The sequence below is a fragment of the Petromyzon marinus genome, chromosome 57 (assembly GCF_048934315.1).
Source record: "Petromyzon marinus isolate PM22_M1 ecotype Great Lakes invasive population chromosome 57, UKy_Petmar_22M1.pri1.0, whole genome shotgun sequence".
NCBI classification, from domain to species: domain Eukaryota; kingdom Metazoa; phylum Chordata; class Hyperoartia; order Petromyzontiformes; family Petromyzontidae; genus Petromyzon; species Petromyzon marinus.
The window spans coordinates 4339557-4352404 of NC_133723.1; positions in this window are offsets into that span (position 1 = coordinate 4339557).

Consider the following 12848-nt stretch of genomic DNA (forward strand, 5'->3'; position numbering starts at 1 on the left):
GTCACATAGACACTCGCATAGAGACCCATATAGTCACATAGAGACTCACATAGAGTCACATAGAGTCACATAGACACTCGCATAGAGACCCATATAGTCACATAGAGACTCACATAGAGACCCATAGTCACATAGAGACCCATAGAGTCACATAGACACTCGCATAGAGACCCATATAGTCACATAGAGACTCACATAGAGACTCACATAGAGACCCATAGTCACATAGAGACCCAAAGAGTCACATAGAGACCCATAGAGTCACATAGAGACTCACATAGAGACCCATAGAGTCACATAGAGACCCATAGAGTCACATAGAGACTCGCATAGAGATCCATAGAGTCACATAGACACTCGCATAGAGACCCATAGAGTCACAGAGACACTCGCATAGAGACCCATAGAGACCCATAGAGTCATATAGACACAGCGAGACCCACAGATTCGCATAGAGACTTGCATAGAGGCCCATAGAGTCACATAGAGACTCACATAGAGACCCATAGAGTCACATAGACACTCGCATAGAGACGCATAGAGTAACATAGACACTCCCATAGAGACCCATATAGTCACATAGAGACTCACATAGAGTCACATAGAGTCACATAGACACTCGCATAGAGACCCATATAGTCACATAGAGACTCACATAGAGACCCATAGTCACATAGAGACCCATAGAGTCACATAGACACTCGCATAGAGACCCATATAGTCACATAGAGACTCACATAGAGACTCACATAGAGACCCATAGTCACATAGAGACCCATAGAGTCACATAGAGACCCATAGAGTCACATAGAGACTCACATAGAGACCCATAGAGTCACATAGAGACCCATAGAGTCACATAGAGACTCGCATAGAGATCCATAGAGTCACATAGACACTCGCATAGAGACCCATAGAGTCACATAGACACTCGTATAGACACCCATACAGATCCATAGAGTCATATAGACACAGCGAGACCCACAGATTCGCATAGAGACTTGCATAGAGGTCCATAGAGTCACATAGAGACTCACATAGAGACCCATAGAGTCACATAGACACTCGCATATAGACGCATAGAGTAACATAGACACTCGCATAGAGACCCATAGAGTCACATAGAGACTCGCATAGAGTCACATAGAGTCACATAGACCCTCGCATAGAGACCCATAGAGTCACATAGAAACTCGCATAGAGACCCATAGAATCACATAGAGACTCGCATAGAGTCACATAGAGTCACATAGAAACTCGCATAGAGACCCATAGAATCACATATAGACTCGCATAGAGACCCATAGAGTCACATAGATACTCGCATAGAGACCCATAGAGTGACATAGAGTCACATAGAATCACATAGACACTCGCATAGAGTCACATAGAATCACATAGAGACCCATAGAGTCACATAGAATCACATAGAGACCCATAGAGTCACACAGTCATATAGACACAGAAAGACCCACAGATTCACATAGAGACTTGCATAGAGACCCATAGAGTCACATAGAGACTCACATAGAGACCCATAGAGTCACATAGACACTCGCATAGAGATGCATAGAGTAACATAGACACTCGCATAGAGACCCATAGAGTCACGTAGACACTCGCATAGAGACCCATATAGTCACATAGAGACTCACATAGAGACCCATAGTCACATAGAGACCCATAGAGTCACATAGAGACCCATAGAGTCACATAGACACTCGCATAGAAACCCAAATAGTCACATAGAGACTCACATAGAGACTCACATAGAGACTCATAGTCACATAGAGACCCATAGAGTCACATAGAGACCCATAGAGTCACATAGAGCCTCACATAGAGACCCATAGAGTCACATAGAGACCCATAGAGTCACATAGAGACTCGCATAGAGACCCATAGAGTCACATAGATACCCATAGAGTAACATTGACACTCGCATAGAGACCCATAGAGTCACATAAACACTCGCATAGAGACCCATAGAGTCACATAGAGACACGCATAGAGACCCATAGAGTCACATCGAGACCCATAGAGTCACATAGACACTCGCATAGAGACCCATAGAGACCCATAGAGTCATATAGACACAGAGAGACCCACAGATTCGCATAGAGACTTGCATAGAGGCCCATAGAGTCACATAGAGACTCACATAGAGACACATAGAGTCACATAGACACTCGCATAGAGACGCATAGAGTAACAGACACTCATAGAGTCAAATAAATCACATAGAGACCCATAGAGTCACACAGTCATATACAACAACAACAACAACCGCCATTCGCCACTAAGTGGCGGTGACGTCACCACGACGCTTGTGCCAGGCTATGTGCACCCTGAGGCCACGTGAAGTGTCGAACGCCCGCTGGCAGGAGGTCACGGGGCAGACCCAGGTGCCACGGGTCGACTGACTGAGATGACTGGCTGATGCACCACCTGTGCCCCCTACTGTGCCAACCTGCTGTGCTTTAGCCACCCGGCGCTCCGCTCGCTGTTGTGAGCGTCGCTCCTCCGCCCTCCGTTGTTGTTGGAGGGCGACTGCCTCCAGGGCGACTGCCTCCAACTGCCCAGTAGCATCCTTCACGAGCCTCCTCCACAGAGGCCGATCTTGACACCGCTGGTACCAGTCATCGGCAAGTCCACTCAGCTCCACGTCCTCCTGTACCACATCACTCCATCTCTTCTCTAGCCCGTGCCGCGCCCGCTTAGCCCCCTCAATCCGGCCAAACAAAAGCTGTTTCGGCATGCGGTGGCTGGGCATGCGGGCTACATGACCCAGCCATCGCAGCCTTGCCTGCCGGAGGAGCTCACCGATGGGACCCTGCCCAGATCTTTCAAGGATTTGTGAGCTCCTCACACAATCCAGTCTGGTTAAACCCAGGATGGATCGTAGGCAGGTCAGCCTAAATGTTTCTAACCGGCGAAGATGTTCCATTAGGGGGGTCCACGTTTCGCAAGCGTAGAGAAGGGAGGGAATGACCGTGGCCGAGAAGACCTGAAGCTTAGTGCGGAGCGACAGACCAGGTAGCTTCCACACAGCGTTACGCAACCGATGAAAAGATATTGCCGCTCGACTGATTCGGAGTGAGACCTCTGCTGTTAAACTGGAGCCAGTCATAAGCACACTGCCCAGGTATGGGAAACTCTCCACTCTCTCCACAACTGCCCCATCACCGATTGGGAGTTGTGGGGGTGGAGTGTCCGATGGTACAAAATACCCAGGCAGGTGCTTAGTTTTGGTGGGGCTGATGGTAAGGCCCCACCTCTTAGTGGCACGCTCCAGTCTCAGCAGCAGCATCTCCAACTCCTCCTCTGACTGAGCAGCTATTACCAAGTCATCAGCATACATAACGTGGTTGAGCAATAGGGAGCCATCCCTTGACCGCACCCGGGCATCGATTAGCCTCCCATTATATCTGTACCATATGGAGATTCCCCCGGTACAGCTATTGAAGGCTTCACGAACTACGTGGTCAAAATAGATGTTAAATAATGTGGGAGCCAGAGGACATCCCTGTCGCACCCCAAGGTGTACAGGGAATGGCTCTGACTCCCGGCCACGTAGTTTTACCCGGGCCCGCTCACCATCATGAAGGTCCTTAATGATCGTGAGCAGAGGGTCAGGTACTCCAAAAGCACGAAGAACGACCCAGAGCCCAGGCCTACTGATGGTATCATAGGCCTTGACCAGGTCAATAAAGCAGAGATGTAGGTCTTGTTGGAATTCCCTACACCTCTGCTGTAGCAGACGGACAGAAAATATGGCATCTGTGCAGGACCGCCCTTTCCTGAAACCGCATTGGGGCTCCGCAAGCCTCTCCTCAGCGTGCCTGGCAAGGCGATGCTGAATAATCCTTGCCAGGACCTTTCCCGGCACACTGAGGAGTGAGATGCCCCTGTAGTTGTTACAGTCTGTGCGGTCCCCCTTCTTAAAAAGGGGGACCACCAGGGCATCCTTCCAATCCTGCGGAACCCGTCCAGTGGTCCAGACACAGTCATATAGACACAGAAAGACCCACAGATTCACATAGAGACTTGCATAGAGACCCATAGAGTCACATAGAGACTCGCATAGAGACCCATAGAGTCACATAGACACTCGCATAGAGACCCATAGAGTCACATAGAAACTCGCATAGAGTCACATAGAGTCACATAGACACTCGCATAGAGACCCATAGAGTCACATAGACACTCGCATAGAGACCCATATAGTTACATAGAGACTCACATAGAGACCCATAGTCACATAGAGACCCATAGAGGCACATTGAGACCCATAGAGTCTCATAGACACTCGCATAGAGACCCATATAGTCACATAGAGACTCACATAGAGACTCACATAGAGACCCTTAGTCACATAGAGACCCATAGAGTCACATAGAGACCCATAGAGTCACATAGAGACTCACATAGAGACCCATAGAGTCACATAGAAACCCATAGAGTCACATAGAGACTCGCATAGAGACCCATAGAGTCACATAGAGACCCATAGAGTCACATAGACACTCGCATAGAGACCCATAGAGTCACATAGACACTCGCATAGAGACCCATAGAGTCACATAGAGACACGCATAGAGACCCATAGAGTCACATAGAGACCCATAGAGTCACATAGACACTCGCATAGAGACGCATAGAGTAACATAGACACTCGCATAGATACCCATAGAGTCACATAGACACTCGCATAGAGACCCATAGAGTCACATAGACACTCGCATGGAGACCCATAGAGTCACATAGAAACTCGCATAGAGACCCATAGAGTCACATAGAAATTCGCATAGAGACCCATACAATCACATAGAGACTCACATAGAGACCCATAGAATCACATATAGACTCGCATAGAGACCCATAGAGTCACATAGAGACTCGCATAGCGACCCATAGAGTCAGATAGATACTCGCATAGAGACCCATAGAGTGACAGAGACTCACATAGAGACCCATAGAGTCACATAGAGTCACATAGAATCACATAGACACTCGCATAGAGTCACAAAGAATCACATAGAGACTCATAGAGTCACATAAATCATATAGAGACCCGTAGAGTCAGACAGTCATATAGACACAGAAAGACCCACAGATTCACATAGAGACTTGCATAGAGACCCATAGAGTCACATAGAGACTCACATAGAGACCAATAGAGTCACATAGACACTCGCATAGAGATGCCTAGAGTAACATAGACACTCGCATAGAGACCTATAGAGTCACATAGAGACACGCATAGAGACCCATAGAGTCACATAGGGACCCATAGAGTCACATAGACACTCGCATAGAGACCCATAGAGTCACATAGAGACACGCATAGAGACCCATAGAGTCACATAGAGAACCATAGAGTCGCATAGAGACTCACATAGAGACCCATAGATTCACATAGAGACTCACATAGAGACCCATAGAGTCACATAGACACTCGCATAGAGACGCATAGAGTAACATAGAGACTCGCATACAGTCACATAGAGTCACATAGACACTCGTATAGAGACCTATAGAGTCACATAGAGACTCGCATACAGTCACATAGAGTCACATAGAGACACGCATAGATACCCATAGAGTCACATAGGGACCCATAGAGTCACATAGACACTCGCATAGAGACCCATAGAGTCACGTAGACACTCGCATAGAGACCCATATAGTCACATAGAGACTCACATAGAGACCCATAGTCACATAGAGACCCATAGAGTCACATAGAGACCCATAGAGTCACATAGACACTCGCATAGAGACCCAAATAGTCACATAGAGACTCACATAGAGACTCACATAGAGACTCATAGTCACATAGAGACCCATAGAGTCATATAGAGACCCATAGAGTCACATAGAGACTCGCATAGAGACCCATAGAGTCGCATAGAGACCCATAGAGTCACATAGACACTCGCATAGAGACCCATAGAGTCACATAGACACTCGCATAGAGACCCATAGAGTCACATAGAGACACGCATAGAGACCCATAGAGTCACATAGAGACTCATAGAGTCACATAGACACTCGCATAGAGACCCATAGAGACCCATAGAGTCATATAGACACAGAGAGACCCACAGATTCGCATAGAGACTTGCATAGAGGCCCATAGAGTCACATAGAGACTCACATAGAGACACATAGAGTCACATAGACACTCGCATAGAGGCGCATAGAGTAACATAGACACTCATAGAGTCACATAAATCACATAGAGACCCATAGAGTCACACAGTCATATGGACACAGAAAGACCCACAGATTCACATAAAGACTTGCATAGAGACCCATAGAGTCACATAGAGACTCGCATAGAGACCCATAGAGTCACATAGACACTCGCATAGAGACCCATAGAGTCACATAGAAACTCGCATAGAGTCACATAGAGTCACATAGATACTCGCATAGAGACCCATAGAGTCACATAGACACTCGCATAGAGACCCATAGAGTCACATAGAGACTCACAAAGAGACCCATAGTCACATAGAGACCCATAGAGTCACATAGAGACCCATAGAGTCACATAGACACTCGCATAGAGACCCATATAGTCACATAGAGACTCACATAGAGACTCACATAGAGACCCATAGTCACATAGAGACCCATAGAGTCACATAGAGACCCATAGAGTCACATAGAGACTCACATAGAGACCCATAGAGTCACATAGAGACCCATAGAGTCACACAGAGACTCGCAAAGAGACCCATAGAGTCACAAAGAGACCCATAGAGTCACATAGACACTCGCATAGAGACCCATAGAGTCACATAGACACTCGCATAGAGACGCATAGAGTCACATAGAGACACGCATAGAGACCCATAGAGTCACATAGAGACCCATAGAGTCACATAGACACTCGCATAGAGACGCATAGAGTAACATAGACACTCGCATAGAGACCCATAGAGTCACATAGAGACTCGCATAGAGACCCATAGAGTCACATAGAGACTCGCATAGAGACCCATAGAGTCACATAGACACTCGCATAGAGTCACATAGAGTCACATAGACCCTCGCATAGAGACCCATAGAGTCACATAGAAACTCGCATAGAGATCCATAGAATCACATAGAGACTCGCATAGAGTCACATAGAGTCACATAGAAACTCGCATAGAGACCCATAGAATCACATATAGACTCGCATAGAGACCCATAGAGTCACATAGATACTCGCATAGAGACCCATAGAGTGACATAGAGTCACATAGAATCACATAGACACTCGCATAGAGTCACATAGAATCACATAGAGACCCATAGAGTCACATAGAATCACATAGAGACCCATAGAGTCACACAGTCATATAGACACAGAAAGACCCACAGATTCACATAGAGACTTGCATAGAGACCCATAGAGTCACATAGAGACTCACATAGAGACCCATAGAGTCACATAGACACTCGCATAGAGATGCATAGAGTAACATAGACACTCGCATAGAGACCCATAGAGTCACGTAGACACTCGCATAGAGACCCATATAGTCACATAGAGACTCACATAGAGACCCATAGTCACATAGAGACCCATAGAGTCACATAGAGACCCATAGAGTCACATAGACACTCGCATAGAAACCCAAATAGTCACATAGAGACTCACATAGAGACTCACATAGAGACTCATAGTCACATAGAGACCCATAGAGTCACATAGAGACCCATAGAGTCACATAGAGACTCACATAGAGACCCATAGAGTCACATAGAGACCCATAGAGTCACATAGAGACTCGCATAGAGACCCATAGAGTCACATAGATACGCATAGAGTCACATTGACACTCGCATAGAGACCCATAGAGTCACATAAACACTCGCATAGAGACCCATAGAGTCACATAGAGACACGCATAGAGACCCATAGAGTCACATCGAGACCCATAGAGTCACATAGACACTCGCATAGAGACCCATAGAGACCCATAGAGTCATATAGACACAGAGAGACCCACAGATTCGCATAGAGACTTGCATAGAGGCCCATAGAGTCACATAGAGACTCACATAGAGACACATAGAGTCACATAGACACTCGCATAGCGACGCATAGAGTAACAGACACTCATAGAGTCAAATAAATCACATAGAGACCCATAGAGTCACACAGTCATATAGACACAGAAAGACCCACAGATTCACATAGAGACTTGCATAGAGACCCATAGAGTCACATAGAGACTCGCATAGAGACCCATAGAGTCACATAGACACTCGCATAGAGACCCATAGAGTCACATAGAAACTCGCATAGAGTCACATAGAGTCACATAGACACTCGCATAGAGACCCATAGAGTCACATAGACACTCGCATAGAGACCCATATAGTTACATAGAGACTCACATAGAGACCCATAGTCACATAGAGACCCATAGAGGCACATTGAGCCCCATAGAGTCTCATAGACACTCGCATAGAGACCCATATAGTCACATAGAGACTCACATAGAGACTCACATAGAGACCCTTAGTCACATAGAGACCGATAGAGTCACATAGAGACCCATAGAGTCACATAGAGACTCACATAGAGACCAATAGAGTCACATAGAAACCCATAGAGTCACATAGAGACTCGCATAGAGACCCATAGAGTCACATAGAGACCCATAGAGTCACATAGACACTCGCATAGAGACCCATAGAGTCACATAGACACTCGCATAGAGACCCATAGAGTCACATAGAGACACGCATAGAGACCCATAGAGTCACATAGAGACCCATAGAGTCACATAGACACTCGCATAGAGACGCATAGAGTAACATAGACACTCGCATAGATACCCATAGAGTCACATAGACACTCGCATAGAGACCCATAGAGTCACATAGACACTCGCATGGAGACCCATAGAGTCACATAGAAATTCGCATAGAGACCCATACAATCACATAGAGACTCACATAGAGACCCATAGAATCACATATAGACTCGCATAGAGACCCATAGAGTCACATAGAGACTCGCATAGCGACCCATAGAGTCAGATAGATACTCGCATAGAGACCCATAGAGTGACAGAGACTCACATAGAGACCCATAGAGTCACATAGAGTCACATAGAATCACATAGACACTCGCATAGAGTCACAAAGAATCACATAGAGACTCATAGAGTCACATAAATCATATAGAGACCCGTAGAGTCACACAGTCATAGAGACACAGAAAGACCCACAGATTCACATAGAGACTTGCATAGAGACCCATAGAGTCACATAGAGACTCACATAGAGACCAATAGAGTCACATAGACACTCGCATAGAGATGCATAGAGTAACATAGACACTCGCATAGAGACCTATAGAGTCACATAGAGACACGCATAGAGACCCATAGAGTCATATAGGGACCCATAGAGTCACATAGACACTCGCATAGAGACCCATAGAGTCACATAGAGACACGCATAGAGACCCATAGAGTCACATAGAGAACCATAGAGTCGCATAGAGACTCACATAGAGACCCATAGAGTCACATAGAGACTCACATAGAGACCCATAGAGTCACATAGACACTCGCATAGAGACGCATAGAGTAACATAGACACTCGCATAGAGACCTATAGAGTCACATAGAGACTCGCATACAGTCACATAGAGTCACATAGACACTCGCATAGAGACCCATAGAGTCACATAGAGACTCACATAGAGACCCATAGAGTCACATAGACACTCGCATAGAGATGCATAGAGTAACATAGACACTCGCATACAGACCCATAGAGTCACATAGAGACACGCATAGATACCCATAGAGTCACATAGGGACACATAGAGTCACATAGACACTCGCATAGAGACCCATAGAGTCACGTAGACACTCGCATAGAGACCCATATAGTCACATAGAGACTCACATAGAGACCCATAGTCACATAGAGACCCATAGAGTCACATAGAGACCCATAGAGTCACATAGACACTCGCATAGAGACCCAAATAGTCACATAGAGACTCACATAGAGACTCACATAGAGACTCATAGTCACATAGAGACCCATAGAGTCATATAGAGACCCATAGATTCACATAGAGACTCGCATAGAGACCCATAGAGTCGCATAGAGACCCATAGAGTCACATAGACACTCGCATAGAGACCCATAGAGTCACATAGACACTCGCATAGAGACCCATAGAGTCACATAGAGACACGCATAGAGACCCATAGAGTCACATAGAGACTCATAGAGTCACATAGACACTCGCATAGAGACCCATAGAGACCCATAGAGTCATATAGACACAGAGAGACCCACAGATTCGCATAGAGACTTGCATAGAGGCCCATAGAGTCACATAGAGACTCACATAGAGACACATAGAGTCACATAGACACTCGCATAGAGGCGCATAGAGTAACATAGACACTCATAGAGTCACATAAATCACATAGAGACCCATAGAGTCACACAGTCATATGGACACAGAAAGACCCACAGATTCACATAAAGACTTGCATAGAGACCCATAGAGTCACATAGAGACTCGCATAGAGACCCATAGAGTCACATAGACACTCGCATAGAGACCCATAGAGTCACATAGAGACCCATAGAGTCACATAGACACTCGCATAGAGACCCATAGAGTCACATAGACACTCGCATAGAGACCCATAGAGTCACATAGAGACACGCATAGAGACCCATAGAGTCACATAGAGACCCATAGAGTCACATAGACACTCGCATAGAGACGCATAGAGTAACATAGACACTCGCATAGATACCCATAGAGTCACATAGACACTCGCATAGAGACCCATAGAGTCACATAGACACTCGCATGGAGACCCATAGAGTCACATAGAAATTCGCATAGAGACCCATACAATCACATAGAGACTCACATAGAGACCCATAGAATCACATATAGACTCGCATAGAGACCCATAGAGTCACATAGAGACTCGCATAGCGACCCATAGAGTCAGATAGATACTCGCATAGAGACCCATAGAGTGACAGAGACTCACATAGAGACCCATAGAGTCACATAGAGTCACATAGAATCACATAGACACTCGCATAGAGTCACAAAGAATCACATAGAGACTCATAGAGTCACATAAATCATATAGAGACCCGTAGAGTCACACAGTCATAGAGACACAGAAAGACCCACAGATTCACATAGAGACTTGCATAGAGACCCATAGAGTCACATAGAGACTCACATAGAGACCAATAGAGTCACATAGACACTCGCATAGAGATGCATAGAGTAACATAGACACTCGCATAGAGACCTATAGAGTCACATAGAGACACGCATAGAGACCCATAGAGTCACATAGGGACCCATAGAGTCACATAGACACTCGCATAGAGACCCATAGAGTCACATAGAGACACGCATAGAGACCCATAGAGTCACATAGAGAACCATAGAGTCGCATAGAGACTCACATAGAGACCCATAGAGTCACATAGAGACTCACATAGAGACCCATAGAGTCACATAGACACTCGCATAGAGACGCATAGAGTAACATAGACACTCGCATAGAGACCTATAGAGTCACATAGAGACTCGCATACAGTCACATAGAGTCACATAGACACTCGCATAGAGACCCATAGAGTCACATAGAGACTCACATAGAGACCCATAGAGTCACATAGACACTCGCATAGAGATGCATAGAGTAACATAGACACTCGCATACAGACCCATAGAGTCACATAGAGACACGCATAGATACCCATAGAGTCACATAGGGACCCATAGAGTCACATAGACACTCGCATAGAGACCCATAGAGTCACGTAGACACTCGCATAGAGACCCATATAGTCACATAGAGACTCACATAGAGACCCATAGTCACATAGAGACCCATAGAGTCACATAGAGACCCATAGAGTCACATAGACACTCGCATAGAGACCCAAATAGTCACATAGAGACTCACATAGAGACTCACATAGAGACTCATAGTCACATAGAGACCCATAGAGTCATATAGAGACCCATAGATTCACATAGAGACTCGCATAGAGACCCATAGAGTCGCATAGAGACCCATAGAGTCACATAGACACTCGCATAGAGACCCATAGAGTCACATAGACACTCGCATAGAGACCCATAGAGTCACATAGAGACACGCATAGAGACCCATAGAGTCACATAGAGACTCATAGAGTCACATAGACACTCGCATAGAGACCCATAGAGACCCATAGAGTCATATAGACACAGAGAGACCCACAGATTCGCATAGAGACTTGCATAGAGGCCCATAGAGTCACATAGAGACTCACATAGAGACACATAGAGTCACATAGACACTCGCATAGAGGCGCATAGAGTAACATAGACACTCATAGAGTCACATAAATCACATAGAGACCCATAGAGTCACACAGTCATATGGACACAGAAAGACCCACAGATTCACATAAAGACTTGCATAGAGACCCATAGAGTCACATAGAGACTCGCATAGAGACCCATAGAGTCACATAGACACTCGCATAGAGACCCATAGAGTCACATAGAAACTCGCATAGAGTCACATAGAGTCACATAGATCCTCGCATAGAGACCCATAGAGTCACATAGACACTCGCATAGAGACCCATAGAGTCACATAGAGACTCACAAAGAGACCCATAGTCACATAGAGACCCATAGAGTCACATAGAGACCCATAGAGTCACATAAACACTCGCATAGAGACCCATATAGTCACATAGAGACTCACATAGAGACTCACATAGAGACCCATAGTCACATAGAGACCCATAGAGTCACATAGAGACCCATAGAG